The 17,712-nt window shown below is 38.5% G+C and overlaps 1 long non-coding RNA gene across 1 annotated transcript; it reads right to left on the bottom strand.

Moving 5' to 3' along the window:
- Positions 1 to 8,826: 8,826 nt before the first annotated feature.
- On the bottom strand, positions 8,827 to 17,182 carry LOC136790461 (uncharacterized). The gene is made up of 2 exons (XR_010830410.1): positions 16,992 to 17,182; positions 8,827 to 14,584 (listed from the first exon to the last, which is right to left on the bottom strand). It is a non-coding gene; the product is annotated as an uncharacterized lncRNA (long non-coding RNA).
- Positions 17,183 to 17,712: the final 530 nt, after the last annotated feature.

Here is a 17,712-nt window from a genome sequence, read left to right as displayed (position 1 = left end):
CTGGTTCCCAGTCCCCTTCTGTCTTCCAGTCTCCCAGAGTACACTACTGTAAATAGTTCTGGCACTGTTTATTAAATAACTCTTCATTCAGAGTTTTATGTGTTTACCCTCTGCTGTACAGTCCAAATCACATCAAAATCAATTAAGGAAAAAATCTTCTGATTTCACAGAGGCTGTATTAGCTATGAACATTTTCTCATAGTTCACTTCCTTTGGAGTTTGTTTCTGTCTTTTCATTTTTATTTGCTGTATTTTTATTTTTATTTTGTATAATAATCTCTAGCCTTGGTTCTATGACTCAGTTGCCAGTCTCCACACAGCTGCTTGCCTAGTGTCCCCACCTAGTTGCAATCAGAGTAATGGATCACCTCACATTTCAAATTGCTCCTGTATTAGCTGCATGGCAGTTTCGGGGACTGTGAAAAGATGTCAATATATGTCAAAACAGATGATGAGTAAAATCTAACAGGTTTCTTCTAACAGAGTCCCCCATTCCAATCTGTAGAACAAGCTGGAATTGTATTTTTACTGTATTTTATAATGGCTCTCTTCCAAGACCTCTTTCTCCAAAGGACAGTTCATTAAAAGGTAGTGACAAAATTCAAAGCTTATGTGCTTATGTTCCTAAAAGAGACGTATAATGACTTTTTTTTTTTTTCAGGTTCCAGAAATAGATATAACAGGTAGGAAATAATCCACAGGGAACTTTTTCTGTTGCAACATGTGTACTGGAGAGATCAATTACAAGAGTATAAAAATGCGAAACTTTGTCATTAGAACAGTGTTTTTCAGGGCAGTGAAAATGCTGGGAGAAAAAAAAAAAAGGGGGGGGGAGGGTCTGCGTATTTTCCTTTGAATTTAAAAATTAACTGGCTTTTTTATGTTCGTGCCTCTTTTCCCAAACACTCTACTTGCATGAACATTCAAAGAAAACGACTTTTATCTCACATGCTCTGTGAACAATGTCAGTGTTCTAATATTGTTGTGAGGAGTCAGAGCTAATTTCATAGAATCCCATTTTAGTCTTAGCAACAGCCATACTACATTTACTGGCAAAGAATTTTTTAACCATCAGCCCTGTGAAATCATGCAGGGACTTGAGGCTTAGACTGGGCTCTATCCGATACTTAACTGGTATCATCTCCAACAGCGATGCAGTTTCTTGTAATACCTCTGCAGTAGTGACAGTGTGCAAGGGAAGAAAAAGATCTGCATATTTTTTCTTGAATGCTGCATAATACTGATGTTAATATCATTTGATTTTTTTCATGAAGGTGCACAAAGATGATTTGACAGTTGTCTTTACTTACTGATTGCAAACCTGTGAAAAACAGCTGAAATGTGCTCAGGCCTTGTAAATGTTTACAAATATTGTTTCTATTTCCTTCCATTAGAGAATTAACTTGAATTCAATGGTACAGAGACCTGGGCTAAAAACTAAAACAAAACAAACAAACAAAAACAACAACAAAAACATGGAGCAGTGTGATTTTACACTACACTTTGCTTTTTCACTCACACAGACCTAGGAACATGAAGTGAAAAACTGAAGCAGTGAAGTTTGTGGGAGAATGGCCAAAATTTTCAATCAATACATCAGAGTTTCACTATCAGAAAGTCATTGTCAATTGACTATGTGAGCAAATTTCTACATTCCTGTTCTGGAATAAGGCCTTTAGAATTAAGTCAGTACAGAAATGTACTTTTAAGATAACAGGACGGTCCTCATCCAGTAGAGCATTTAAACACATGCTTAACCTTGAGTGGTTGAAAATTCCTATCTGGAGAGGAATATTTACGTTCCTAAAGCTATGCACATACTCACATCAGTTTTTTTATTATATGAAGTACCATATGAAGAGAACAACCAGTCCTGTGAAAACACAGATATGAGGCAGTACCTTTGGACACAGCATTGGTTTTAGTTAGCCTTCTTTATATGTTTTATCCTTACCTTCCCCCACCCTCCCACCCCCCAACCTTTCTTGTAGGCTCCCGTTCCACAGAATCTTATGTCAGTGCAGGTTAGACACATACACACTGAATGGACATCAGCACAAAGACTTTCAACCCTATCGCCATTTGACTGTTGGGAAAAGAACTAGGTGAATTCACCCAAGCAATAAATTCTCCCAAAACAGTTACTTTTACTGATGGGGATTCTGAATACCCACACAAGATGCCTACAGATATGGTACATTTAATAAATAAAATAGAAATATACAGACCAAAGGGGAGAAAGTGAACGTGCTTTTATTTCTATTAGCCAGAAGACACAATTATCTAACAAGGGTTTTTTTAAGACTTTCAAACTAACTTTTCTAGGTCAATAGACACATTTGGGCTAGAAAGCTTTCACTAAAAAATGGAACAGGATAGTATTTCCAGCCATGTTGCCTGTAAAAAGGTTACAATACATTTTGTGACCTTATGCCTCTTTGCCCTGGTATCCAAGGTACAGTGACATGCAGGCTCTCAGATAACTCACAGAGAAGGGCTCAAAGTCAAGGTGTTTTCAACCTTTAGCAAATGAACCAGAGCACCCACAAGTATCTCTCTCACTCTACCTTTTACCTTGTCCAGGGGTACAGTATGGATGTTTTTAAAGCAAAACTTAAGATGTTTTATTATGCCACATTCAGTTCAACAGGTTTTTTGTTTTAAGGATTTTTTTCACTGAGTTTTGGGTTGTTTGTAATGTAGTGTATGCACTGTTACATAAGAAAATTATACTTTTGTATCATGGCAACATTCATTTAATAGTACTTACCATAACAAACACCATCCCTTTCAATCAACAGTTGGCCTCTCAATTTGTGATGTGAGGAAAGTGAACTTTTTCTTCCATACAGGGATGCTGTTGTCTTAAAGAGGATCTGATCCTATTTTCTATGATGGTTAATGTCTTATCCTCCCCCTTATGATAGAATGGCTCATGGCAGTCTTTCTCACAAAGTAAACAGATACTAACATAAGTTAACATAACACTAGGATAGTTTTACTTCTCCTTTTTCTCGTCGTTATTATTTTTATCACTTTTTGCTAAATATGAATACTTCTCAGATTTTTTATTTGCCTGCAAGATAGCTTTTTCTTTCCCTCTGCCCGCCATACATGTATCTTCTCCTCAACCCAGCAAAATTCCTTTTAAGATGAAACTAAGCAGGGCATCTTCCATTTTCAGGAACAATTCTTCCTAGCAACTGTGTCGTAATATCATTTTTTATACACCGGTGTGGACTGTGGCCAAGCACTCAACAGAGGAACATTATAGAGCTAACAGACAACCATTTTGAGTAAGATGGATCAGAGTTTAAAAAGTTCAACTCTACCAGACTAGGAAAAGGACTCTGTAAGATCAATGCTTATAAATGCAGCATTTTTTGGCCTTTTGCCATAATCTTTAACATGTTTTAATATAATCAATGACCCTTCTAAAAAGTAAAATCAATTTTATTTTATTATTTTATATATTTTTTTCTGCTACCAATTATTTCCTTCCAGGGTTGGAAATGCCCAGTTCTGATCATTCCCTTGCTGCAGGGTATTCTGTTCACTGACAGAAAATCTCTGCTCTAGCAGTAGGACAGAATGACACAGTATTTAACATGAGTAAAAGAGGCAGAGTCTGATAGATAGGTCATTATTACTACAAAGAAGCTTTTTTTTTTTTTTTTTGTACATTTGCTGATCACATGAGAGAACATAGGGAATAGATTTAACACCTTGCTCAATTTTTAAAGGGGTCTTCTCACTATTCCTCCTTGCATCATGCTTCCAGCCCATTGCAGAAGACAAGCAGAAAATTTTCTACAGAACAACATCCTCCAAACTGAAAGTTTTCTCTTCAATGTTGTTGCCATTATTTGAGCTTTACACGGAGAATATAAAAACATAAATGAACAGCTGCATTTTTGGTACGGTCAGATTTCTTGTGCTGAGTATAGATTTTGTGATTTAGCAACATTTGAAGGTTTCTCATTTTTAATATTCCAATGAGTAGACAGAAACTTGGCTGAAAAAAACATTCTGCTCATCTAGACCCTAAGAGAAGTACAAGATATCTACGGCATGAATTAAAGATGTGTATGCAAGCTACCTTTAAAAAAGAACAAGGAAACCACCAGTCACTTTGCCTAGTTTCAGTCCTTAGTAAACCTGTAGAGAAGAATTCATATGCATGATATAAATGCATAACAATGCTCACTAGGAAATAACTTAAAAAAAAAATAGCCAAGTGAAGGCAATAAGAATTTCACCTCCATTAAGTGAAAATGGCATATGTTACAACCAAAATGGAAGTGTTTGCATACTGCAGTGGTACCAGTTCCACTAAATCTATACCTATGTCAGCTTAGCTGAATCAGCACAATTTGCCCACCTCAGATGTGGCTGCTGTTTTGTAATGCTAAAAACATGTCTACTCTGGGTGGAAAAATATGCTCTTAACTAAGTTTGGATATCCTTCAATCACAGAGTCATTTTGGCTTTGGAAGTCGTCATACCACATCAAAAGCACCATAACCACATGATACAAATCACTGTCCAGTGTCAGCTGGCTCAAACTTGTGCAAAGTATTTCTGATTGGCTTTATAGTAGTAGGCTTTGGAAATGTCTATACTAGTAGATTAAAAGAGCAAAGGACCATTCCCTGGCACTGAGATGAAATATCAAATATGGAGCGTGCATCCGTAGTGTGAAACATACTTACCCACCAAAATATATCGGCAACATCCAAATGCTTATTGAAATTGTTTTCAGCTATTTCTAAATGCCAAATCTAGCCCAAGTTTTCTTTAGGGGATGGTAGCAGGTGTGAGCCATACCATGCCTGTGACAAGTTTTTAGTAGTACAGAGGATGGGGTTTCAGTATCCAGGAAAGTTCTCTAACATTCTTTGATCTATTTCAATAGAAAGTATAAAAATAATAGTCATCTAGTTCTGTCTGAGACATGCTATGTTATTTCAAAGATGAGTTACCAGAAGTGGCACACATCCTACAAGAAAGCCGTATGCTTTGGGGCAAAGAAATAGAAGCAAAGAAGAACATAATACCCTACAGCCTTGAGCATTCCCAATGATAGTAGATACCTAAGATCTTTATATTCATATCCAGTTATTAATGACCAGATTTGGCATGAGCTATTTTAACATATCCATCACACTTACATGAAAATTATATCAAGTCCATATTGTTTCATAAGGTCTGTTTAACTCAACAGAAATGTAATCTACTCCCATGGAATAAAGAACAAAATGAAAAAATCTTTGGTGACATGACAGTGCTCATATCTGCTGTTACTGACAGAGGAACAACAACCTTCTATGAAATCTGTAAATTAGCAGTTTAAGTTCAAACCTGTAGGGAAATATATTGGGTTTACAGGGTGAGGTTTTGGTAGAAGAAGGTCTGCAGGGGTGGTCTCTTTGAGGAGATTACAGAAGCTGCCCAATGTCAGATAAGAGCCTGCTCCAGCTGGCTCCAAAAGGGACCCCCACTGCTGGCCAGATCTGAGCCAGCAAGTGATGCTGGTTGTACCTCTGTGAAAATATATTTAAGAAAGTAAAAAATGATGCACAACATTATCTGGGAGAGAGGAATGAGAAAATGAGAGGATCAGCCCCACAGACCCCAAGATCAGTGCAGCAGGAGGGCAGAAGGTGCTCTAGGCACACAGCAGAATTTCCCCTGCACCCGTGGAGAGGCCCCTGGTGGAGCAGGCTGTCCCCCTGCAGCCCATGGGTCCCACACGGAGCAGATCTCCACGCTGCAGCCCGTGGAGGAGCCCCCGGTGGAGCAGGTGGATGTGGCCTGGAGGAGGCTGCGGCCCATGGAGAGCCCCCGCAGGAGCAGGCCCCGGGCCGGAGCTGCAGCCCGTGGAGAGGAGCCCACGCAGGAGCAGGGGGTCTGGGGGGAGCTGCCGCCCATGGGGGACCCGTGCTGGAGCAGTTTGCTCCTGGGGGATGGACCCCGTGGTACGGAGCCGTGTGGGAGCAGTTCTTGAAGAGCTGCTGCCTGTGGGCAGCCCCCCCGCGAATCAGTTCAGGAAGGACGGCATCCCGTGGGAGGGACCTCTCGTGGAGCAGGGTCAGAGAGTGACCGTGAAGGAGTGGCGGAGATGAAGCGTTAGAGACTGACCACAGCCCCCATTCCCCATTCCCCTGCACCTCTTGGGGGGAGGACATTGAATAAGGTGGATGGGGGGGTAGGTATTTTGTTTTTAGTTTCTCACTGCTCTAGCCTGTTGCTAATAGGCAATAAATTATATTTATCTCCCTACATTGAATCTGGTTTTCCCGTGACAGTAATCAGTGAGTGATCTCCTTGTCCTTACTTCAGCCCTTGTGTCCTTTTACCTGGTATTTTCTCACACTCTTCCTTTGAGGAGGGGAGCGAGAAAGCAGTTGTAGTGGAGTTCAGCTGCCCAGCAGGCTGAAAACCACTACAGGGAACTACACACAGAGGAACAGAGAATAGCTCATCTTTCTTTGTAAATAAATGGCAAACTATTTTCCTTCGTATTTATGTCAGAATTCATCACAAATCCCCATTCATCACTTCTGCTTTTGTATTTCAGAAGTGTATTTGGGGAAATCCACTAAACAACATGAGAAACGGAAGAGAGAAAAAGTGGAATTTCCATAATCTGAAGTTCAAACCATGACTTTTTTGAAGGAAATATATATATATATATATATATATAAGTAAATGATCAGTCTCAAAGCTTTTTTTACCTCCATTCCTTTTGGTGAAATTATTTTATGCTGAATTCTGTAAAGTCTTCAGAAATTTGGTCTAACTGAGTGCCCTAGGTGTCCCTGCTTAAGCAGGGGAGGTTGGACCAGATGACCTCCAGTAGTCTCTTCTAACTTCAACCATTGTGGTAGTCTGTGACTGCAGAACTCAGAAGCCCCTTCAGTCATCACAAATACAGCAACTATACTGTGAAAAGGACCAAATTAGTCTTTGGTCCTTTGGTCCTTGGTATCCAAACCAGAATAAAAGAGGGAATGGAACAGCTAAAAAGAGGAGAAATTAAATGAGTAGAGAAAATAAACAGGATAACTAAAAAAGTCAGCTATGAACATGTTAGCTTAGCTATACAGTACAGTACACTGTTTAGCTCACCTTTCTGCTGTGCCAGGTTTCAAACAGAGTTCCTTTGCTGATTATCTTTTGTCATAAAAAGGATAGGCCAGAACATAATTTACCTTAAGTAATGATTTCTGACTATGTACAGCTTGGGAATTCAGTTTGACATGGGATTTTTTTTAGCACCAAGATACAGTGATACTTCCCAAGGCCCATTTTGTAACCCCATTCCTCACCTCTCTACTGAAATAATCTTCACTAGAATTGACAGAGGAAATGTTTACACCTATGTGAGCATTAACATGAGTGGACTGAGACTCTCTGATGTCCATCCATTCAGTGGAGAATCTCTGCAAATAAAATACAGGCTATCATTTTTGTTTGTTTACTTGCTTTATTATTAAGTCTGAAGTTAGGAAGATGTAACTAAGTAAAAGATCCTAGAGGAAGAAGGACAGAGTTTGACTCCTGTGATGAAGCTAGTCAGGAATAACTTTATAAAAGATGTGAAAAGGTGAGTTTGAAGGGAAGAAAAGCTTCTCCACAGTCATTAATAAGAGGTTTCAGAGGGAGTAGAAGAGAGGGGTCGGGAAGAGGGAGATAATTCAGTGTGAAGAAACCCAATGCAGGAAGAGGATGATTGGACAGCTAAAGTTTCCTTTAGTTTGAGGAGAGCTAGAGGGTGATCAGGAAAGTGACCCAGGAAAGTATGGGAAGTTTTTGTGGTTTAAATGCATCTACATATTCTTTGTGTTAAAATAAAATAAAATAAAATAAAATAAAATAAAATAAAATAAAATAAAATAAAATAAAATAAAATAAAATAAAATAATCAAATAAAATAAATTCAAATAAAATAAATTCAAATAAAATAAAATAAATAAAATAAATTCAAATAAATTCAAATTTATTCTGGGACCTTTACAAAATGGACCTGTTTACTTCAACTCCATTACAGACCATTCAAGAGATCTTGAATGGAAAGGATACAGGAGAGGGTGAGCTCTAGTTTTTGAGGAATATGTAGAAGCCTGAGTCATGGGAACCTTGGGCCCTGTTATTTTATAGAATTCTGCGACCACCTTTCCACAAAGGGCTAACAGACTGGAAAGAACTTGTATCCAGAACATCAAAGACACAATCACACATACAAGAGAAGAAGAGTGTATGTTCACAGCTATTCATGTGACTCATGTGAAAGCTTATGATCATACTAGTATGAGGAGAAGAAATATTAAAATAAACTAGTTAATTTGAGAAATAAACCTGCACTGTGAATCATCCTTCTTTGATAATGGAACCTTGTTATTCACAGCACTGTTCTTGATAATTTCAACCTTCTTTTTCAATTATTTTTTTCTCTTTTCACCTGGATTCTGCATAAGTGGACCTTAAGTTTTCAAAAGCAATTGTCAATGAATCTGAACTTAATCCTGCCCTGGTTTTGATTTAGGAGCCAGGTACTCATTCATTGAGGTTTTCCTGATTTTATTTATAAATACAATGGTTTACCTGTGCTCTGTAAAACAAGTGACTTAGGAAAATTATCTAGACCAATACTTTTCAACAACTGGCATACCATTCTGCATCTTATTACTGTTATTAATAATAAAAAAGTGATGAAGTTGGTGGGTGGGGGTTGTTGTTTATACTTTTGTTGTTTTTTGTTTGTTTGTTTTTGTAGTGCTGTTCTTGTAACACAGCATTCTTTTGGCAACCTGTGGTAATAAAGTCCCAGTATTACTTCAAACCGAGAAAGAATCACCATGTTCATTAGCGTATTTTTTTTTCCTCAGGTATGATTTTTTTTTTTAGGTTTATGTAAACTCATTTTTTGAAAGCTTGTGATATGGGCATGGGAAAACCAAAACTTTTGAAACAGGAACAGCAAGACCACCCACAATTGCCAGTTTTAGGTGTCACTGCATTTTAATGGTTTCTAGACTAAATAGTGCAGAGATAGTGACATCACAAAGCAGATATGAAGAGGTATCTTTTTATTTCCTCTTCAGTTTATTTTGTACTTTGTATCACTTTTCACTTCATAGATTTCTGTTGGTTTTGTATGTTTGTTTGTTTGTTTGTTTTCTTGCAAGGCCAAGATTGATTCAAACATATATTCTTCCCACAGTCAATAATAGCAATGCTTTTGCTAGTCTGTCCTACAGAGTATTTCATGGCTGGCAACATCATTTTACATGACACTACATGATTTGCTAATTCTGTCTGTCTTTGTGGGAAACATACAATCTCCAAAACAGTAATTTGCTGTTCTGCAAATAACTGGGCTTGATATTTCATATCTCCATTTGCTCAGATGACACACTCTTGTTTTAGATCAACTGATACATACCTTTAATCTGTAATTAAGCATTGATTTCACATGATGTCAGCCCCTTATACGTCAAATCCTGCTTGCACTAATTACATGTGAAGTCTGTTTTAAGACTGCAACTAGTCTTGAGGAAAGTCGCAGCATTTGGCTCTAAACTTGTTCTTTTCAGTCTCCCACTTCAGTTGTTCACTCCCAAGTATGATCAGACCAGTATTAACCACTCATTACCTGTACATCTGCTCTAGATGTGGTTTTGTGGGGAAAAAATAAATAAAAATAAAAAAACCTAGAGTGAAAATCAGAGTCATAAAATCCAGCATTAATTACAGCCTGAGTTAACTCTGCCTGAGTTAAAACAAGCCCCTGCCTTTGACAGGCTGCCATCAGATACCTTTCTGAAGAGAGAGTCTCTGCCGTTATTCCTGCAGACACAGTGAATATGTACTGATCCTCTTCTGCTGCAGCTTTTGTTTTCAGGCCTTCGTTTTCAATGGTTGCCATAGAATCTACCAATTATCATATGAAAAGCCTCACACAAAACCCCCAAAAGCCTGTTGCTAAAGCCATGAACAGTTTTCAATTTTTCATGTAAAAGAAAAAAACTCTGGAAGTGAAACTGCTTCTGAGGCAGAGGTTGTCTTTAACTCTCCTCCTGTCTTTCTCTGTAAAGATGACTTGATTCTTATTTCTCTCTTAACTACATAAACTCCTAACTGCATCCTCCTCCCGACAGCCAAAACGATCATAGGCTATTTATCCACCAAAGTAGTTTTAATTGTTGCATATCCGTATGTTGTTGTGTGTGTGTGGTTGTTTTTTTTTTTTTGTCTAATTTGTTATGTAGACTGTTTTAGTATGTGTTTGATTTTAAGATTTCCATACATAAGAAGAATCTAGCTTCAAATAAATAAATAAATAAATAAATTAAATAAAATAAAAATTCTCATTCTTACAGAACTGCTTTTGTGTAAATAGAGGCAGTGATAATTAGTAAAGCTGAGACCCCTGGGAAAAAAGAAAAAATCATACGGTCACTTTAACACTGAAGCCAAACCCCATTTATGTAGATGCTATCTTATGCAGGAGAGATCACACTTCACTTAGTGGAGCTACAAGAGTAACTCGTGCAGTTTCCCTGTATAATTCAGTGTTAAAGGACGTAAAGAAAATAAGTTTTTGATTCTCAGGGCTTTGCTTTTGAAGACCAGCCATGATGTGAACAATATTTAAGGAACATAATACAGTTACCCCACTGCATCATGTAAATGAGAGAATTTAGAATCCGGTGAAGTATACTAACTTCAGGAAGGTCAATATTTTTCATAAGAAACAAGTAATGGTTCCCCATGGCCCTACCAGTTGTTTTGAGCATATACAATAGTGTCATGTGTAAACAGAATGGATATGACATGCTCTCTTCTTCAGAGATATTGTAACAAAACTTTTACACTCTCTTTCCTTTTCTCTTCACACAAAAAGGTGATGAAACTTATAAGGAAAAAATTAAGTCTCTCTTTTTTTGACAGAGTGACTCCGGTAAACAGCTATTTGATAAAATGTATACTTTTCATATTCGATATATATTCATCCTTCCTGGAAAAAACTTCAGAGAGGCATTCACAATACATAATCTTCTTTCCTAAAATTTAATAAAGCCCCACTTTAAAATAAATAAATAAACAAATAAATAAAAGGCTTTTATTTTCTGGCTAAAAATAGAAAGAGAAACTACATTATGTTCCAGTTAAGTATATATGATAATTTTGTAGTTTGTGGTGATCATTGGCTGGTAGGATAGGTATGGGTTTTTTCCTTCTCCACTGACAATATCTTGCCTGCTTGCTACTTTCAGAGCATGACAGAAAGGAAAAAAAAAGAACAAAAAAAGGAAAAAAAACTTGGCATGTTGAGTGCTTGCAGAGCCAGCACTCAAAGTCAGAGACTCCTTGCAACCTCCAAGTATCCAAGTACCTTCGATTGTGCTTACAGTAGTATACAGCTGGAGACATGAAGACAAGACGTGTTTGACAAGAAACTTAAAACGACCCTGCGAAAGCCAGGAACCACAAACAGAGAAATTATCTGAAAAGTCAACATTTTACACTGAGGCTGATTATCTCAAAGACTGTTCCTGCATTTGACTTTTTTTCTTGTCTTTAAAATCCTTATTCAAATAAACAGAAATTATTTCTACATCTAGGCTTGAACTGCATAAAGGTCTGTATAAAATACAAAACAATTTAAATAAATGATCCTCTCAGAGAGACAATGATATTTTTAAATATCACATTTTGCTTATAATTTGCATTTCCTTAGCATCAATAGTTCTAATGTCATATGGCCTTTAATAGGATGCTTTAGGCTGCTTTTACAGACTGTCCTAGAAAGTTGCCTCATCAGTGGAAGGTGTTTTGTGGTCAAATTGTCTAGCTGTCTGATGAAAGATCTAAGAATGGAGGTGGCCAGATTATGCAGTACAAGGCAGGATGAACGGGAGGACAACAGGTTCTTTGCTAAAACATTGTAGGGGTAAGATGATACATTCTTCATTTCACAGAAGAGGGGACAGTCAGCTTAGAGGCAGTGGATATGTGGGACTCAATGACAATGAATTTTGGAAGCTTATGGACTCAATAAGAGGAAGAAAGCTCTTTCTCCAACTGCAGGTGCACAGTTGCAGAGGAGGCATATGGCCCCGATGGCAGATGGAAATGGACAAGTTCTGCAGGTAGAGCTGTTGGTGCTGGCTAATGTATGTATTAAAATCAGTGTGCCATGAAGAGCCACAAGTGAATAGCAATAGTCAGAGACACCTTTCTGCAGGGGATACTGGCATTCATTTGCCAAGCAGACTTGCTGTCTTGGAAAGTTTGTTACTTGTAGAAAGCAAGGTGTGAGACGTGGTAGAGAGACTGTTGAGGCTCTCAAGTATGCCAAGAGTGGGCATGTGGCTCCAAGGGTGAAAACAAATGGCCCTTACCTCAGCAGAGCCATTACCTCAATGGGATCACAGAGACATGGTGAAATAGCTCACGTGACTGGAGTGGTCCCATGACTACACATGTCCTCAGGAAGAAGAAACAGGTGAAATAAGGAAGGGTTCATTCTACACAAAGGAGCAGCTTCCCTGTATGGAGATTCACTGTGGATTAGCTGAGGGACAGAATGAGAGCTTATAAGTTATGATCAGAGGTGAGGGATGTGACGGTAGGCATCCACTCAGTCAAAAGAAAGGAAGTGGGAAAAGATTTCCTTAAACTACTGGATGAAGCTTTATGATTATGAAGCAGACTTGAAGTTATCTCTGCTTTGAACAGGGGCTAGTCCAGATGGCCTTCTGAGATCCATTCAAACCTAAATTATTTTATGATTTCTTTTAATGAAATGGAAAAATAAAATAATACCTTTATACTACTTTTTGTGCAGAGACGAATTTCAGAAGGTGACTCACTGGTAACCAAACATAACTAAACTGCAGTCATCTCTAGAGACCAGACCTCTAACCTCAGAATAATTACCATGAAGAACGTACTAGAATATTGTAAATGAGACCAAATTATGCAGAGCATGGCACATCTTCAGCTCTGGAAGGTATGCCTAGTCACTTCAAACTACAAATTAAGCATTGATAATCCAAGACCGTGTAGCCAACAATACTGTTATTTGGAGCTTGTCTTACATGTTCTGTATGCATGACAGCTTCATTACACCTACAGTGGGATGGAGCTTTCTTACTTGAGCTTTAGGAATAATTTAAAAAACTGAACTTCTTGGATTCTTGTGTCACACAAAACAGATTTTCTAATGCTCAGTAAAACAGGATGCATCTAAAAAAGCATGCCAGTGGTTTTTAAAAAGACTCTGCTTGTGCATCATTACTTACAATGAATGTCTTGGTTTCCACTGAGCAGTCTCAGAACATCTAAACTAGATTTGCTTATGGATGAAACTAAGACAAAAGGTGTTCTTCAGGAATTCCTCTTGCTTTCTATACCATAATTTAAATTGATCCATAGGACGAGAAAATAGCTAATTCAAAGTAATCCCCACTGCAAAAATGTATGGTGCAGATACTGGTACTCGGCATTCTGTCCATTCTGTTCATTCTACACATCTGTTCCAACAAGAATGTATGCTTGCTAATGTCATCGTAAGCCTTAATGAAGACTGAATATCTACTTATTAATGAAAAACTTCATTACTTTCAAGCACCACAGCTTTATATACTTGAGTTTATATAGTCTAAAGGTGGACTGATGGGGAAAAATGCCCATGGCAGTTAAGTAATATTATCTTAAAGCATTGGCACCATGTACCACAGGCAGATGAAAACAATTTGCATAGCTTTGTTTATGTATTTCTGCCACATTTTAATACTTTACTTTTCCTCTAAGTATTTCTCCTGCTAGAAAACATTGGACAGGGCTGTAGCTATCAGACTGAATTTTTCTTGACTGTTTAGTTAACACAGCTCCATCTGATTTACAGCGGTCTAAAGCCTCCAATATTAGTCTTATTTGACCAGACTACTTTTTATGCTAGATGTACAGAACTATTGAATGTGAAAAATTTCTACAGCTTTGTTGTTTCTGTATAAAATTTAACATACAAGGGGCACATGCACAAGCTCTGGAAAGCTTTAAATAGCATCATATCCTTCACCTATAAAATCAGAAGCATTTGTCTGCCCAGAGATAACTTCCTGTAACACAAAAGGTAAAATGTAAAGCCGATTATGTTGGTAGCTTACAACTCTATGAATAATATGGTACAACTCTGGGAGAATGGGAATCTTCTCTCTAATGGGATGTCATGTCTCATTTTTCGCAGGTATTCAGTACAGCAGTACAGACAGATAGTACTGTTGTGTCTAGAAAAGTATGCATCCCATAAGGGATTAATTAATGAGAAGAGATGCATGAATGGTTAAATTCATTTGCATTTCCTCCATCAACTCCATCTTGACCCCAGAAAAAAAAAATAATAAAAAAAATCTTTGCTTCTTTTTCATTCAACTCCACAAAGGCTGGTTTGGTGCTTCCATTCTTCTTTCCTCTTCAGCTGTCTTCTACACACCCCATCCTTGCCTTTAAAAAGCCAGTCCATCTTTCTCTTATCCAGTGGGATGCATCAGGCCAGGTGCTGATGCTGCACCTATGACACAAAGAACAGAGAGACTTTAAAACAGGAATGTTTTATTGAAATTTAATCCAAACATTTCTGGAGTGTCTCCACAGACTCTTCTAAGCAAAAGCAGAATCACTCTTATTATCATCAGTACTACAGAGATGAGGAAGAGCAGAGAAACTGCAAGCAGGGATAGTGGGGAAAATCACCATCTCTCACACCCTCTCAGGAACAGCAGCAAAAGAAAATACAGTGCTTCAAAGCTCTGTCCCATCTTCACTCCTTTTTCCACTGCTTTCTCTCCTGCTGGAAGCACCAGCCAGGTCCCAAGCACTAATTCCTGGTGCACTAAAATTAATAATCTTATAGCACCTGTCCAGAGCACTGGTTTTGCAAATGACCTTGATTTTATTTATTTATTTATTTATTTATTTATTTTGATTTCTCCTGGGCCTTTGGAGGATGAATATTAGACAAGGAAACTATTCCTACTGTGTGTTTTAAAATGTACCTGTCTGATTATAGTCACTGTGGAAGGACTTTTGGGGAATGTGAGAAGATTCAGATGAAACTGGAGACAGTGGACATGAATAAAAATAAGCAGGGAATCTTTAATTAATTAAACTGAAACATAGACATACTTATTTTAAATTATTATTCATATATATATGTTTCTCTTCATCCCGTGTGACAACACAATTTGGTATGGGAATAAAGTCCTGCTAGTGCTCTATCTCTTTCCAATACAGATGTGTATCATATGGCCTCAGAGGCAGAAGACATTCCTAGGCAGAGCCAACAGCTGCATAAAAGATTCAGCCAAAGCAGAAGCAGCTGCACATCTTCATAGGCACTGGACACTAGTGGTGTTTTCCAACTCTGGCTTCATTTTTCCCAGCTGAGGGTCCTCCTCCTCATGCTCTTGAGGCCTGTGTTTCCATCCCCTCCCACCTTTCTCTTTCTAGTTCTCTTGCACCAGCTTCATTATTTCTGCTTGCCATATTCTCCATTACTTGTTGCCATCTTTTTCCACAGTTCTGTAATCTTTTCTTCATTTTTCTAATTAACTAAACCATCTGCACTTTGTATCTGGTTAATGTTACCAAATTGTAATTATGTGTTTAGAAAAAGCCAAAAGAACTATCTATTCTTCACCAACATATGACAAAGAAATGGAAAACTTCATTTGTATGTTCTTGGCATTACCTAGAGCCTCTAGGTAGTTTGGCAGTGTGGTTGGGATAACAAGAAACGCAAAATAGTAGGTTAAACCCATTTACTTCTAGAGATGAACAGGAATGGGGAAGCTTAGTTAAAAGACCATCAAATCAAAGGTGGTGTGTACTGGGGAATTTAGATTGCAGCCATTGTCTATAGTGTGTGAGAAGATTAAAATTAGCATCCAAAAATTAGCATCTACAGCTTATAATTTAACCCTTCAATAGATAGTCAGAAAAAGAGGCTCAGTTCAGTTTTCAGAGAAAATAAAAAAAAGGTATTGTCTTTGATTTTCATTGTTTTTGTAATGTTTCTGCTGTACCTCTGCAAATGATACCAGCTTCAATTTCCTACAGCTGTGGTTTCATATTCTTTATCTTCAGAGTATCAATATGTCATGGCAGGATTCCCAGTCATAGACTGACTCTAATTGCTTTGAGGGTGGACACTGCTACAGTCCATGGTAAGAGAAAATTATTTGTGAGAAACAATTCCTACACCTATATGTACACAATCTGTAATTCTTAGTATCTGAAGTCTTTCCAATTAAATGATCTAAAATATCCTTCAAGAGTATATTACGTTGTCATATAGAGCACGAACTCTGTTACTTGAGAAATTATAGAAAAGATAACACTTATGTCTGTAAAGATCTAATTTTTATGTAGTTTTCAAGGTCCTGCACAGTGACGAAGCCTTTGGTGCCATCGACCAATGAAATAACGCTTGGGTTATATACTCTTTCTTTCTTCAAAACACACATTTGTTGGACTACACCTTTGGTGGTTCTTCATCTTGGAAAAAATCTAATAGTGACTATGATTAAGAACATCATGGCCCCAGGCAGCAATAAAGAAATGATCAGTTCACTACAGTGATTCCATCCACAAGACTGGTTAATGAATCCCACACAGTCCATGAAATAACTGAACAACATATGGCAGTGGAAACGTGAAAAATAATCTCTCTTTACACTTGATGGCTTTTGAAATACTTTAGGAAGCCCAGATAAAATGATGCTCTGGCCCAATCTTTATAAAACAGAATTAATCAGTATAAATGTAGGGATTTTTGGTCTCTGAAATCTTTGAGAAAGGATCAATCTGTCTTTGCAATTTTCATGCCTTATGCATTATAGCTTACTTTCTTGTTGACTCTGTTTACCATGTAGGTTAGGTTGGCCCAGAGCAGAAAGGAAAACTTAGTATTACAATACCATGAGTGTAGTGGTGACTGTCAGCTATGAATCGCTTTTCCATTTCTGTTGAAACCCTGTCACAATCTGACTTCACACGTGCTTAGTTAAGGTTAGGTTTGCATGGGGCTTTCCCCTTGCAGGTTTGTTCCATTAATGAAGAGACAGATTTGCTTTCCTCAAAACAGAGTACTATATTCTCCTGGCAGGACTACGCACAGCAAGGTCTGACAAAGGGGCCCCCTCAGCCCCCCCCAGCCCTCCTCCTTCTTCCATGTGAGGGCACCTTCCAGGCCGCTCCCAACACAGCCGCCTTTGGCCACGTGTGGGCCACTCCATCACAGAGGCTTGCTGAGGTCACAGTGGCCACCACTGCCCTGCCTTTGGTCTGGGCCCTATAAAACAGGCCCCCCTGCACCTGGCCCACCATTCACTGAGCTTCTAGGCACTCTGACAGCCAGCTCATGCGGCAGGAAGTCCAGAAGCAGTAAGGCAAGCAGCAGGCCTCCTTGGTGTGAGAGGACAGCAATGCAGTCCAAGGAAGCACCGAGAAGGAATGCACCTAACTAGAAGAAGTGTCATGGGCAGAGGGGTAGCGTCTGCGGCACAACTGACACCAATGCTCAAGGTACCTCTGGCGCGCAGCCCACAGACACTTACAGGTGGTACCACTGGCGCCGCAACGACACGGGGAACACAGCGCCCCCTCAGCCATACAGCGACAGGGGGCCTGGGCCTTCCC

Source organism: Anser cygnoides, chromosome 3, assembly GCF_040182565.1.
Source record: "Anser cygnoides isolate HZ-2024a breed goose chromosome 3, Taihu_goose_T2T_genome, whole genome shotgun sequence".
Lineage (NCBI taxonomy): Eukaryota > Metazoa > Chordata > Aves > Anseriformes > Anatidae > Anser > Anser cygnoides.
This window is presented reverse-complemented; position numbering and strand designations above follow the sequence as displayed.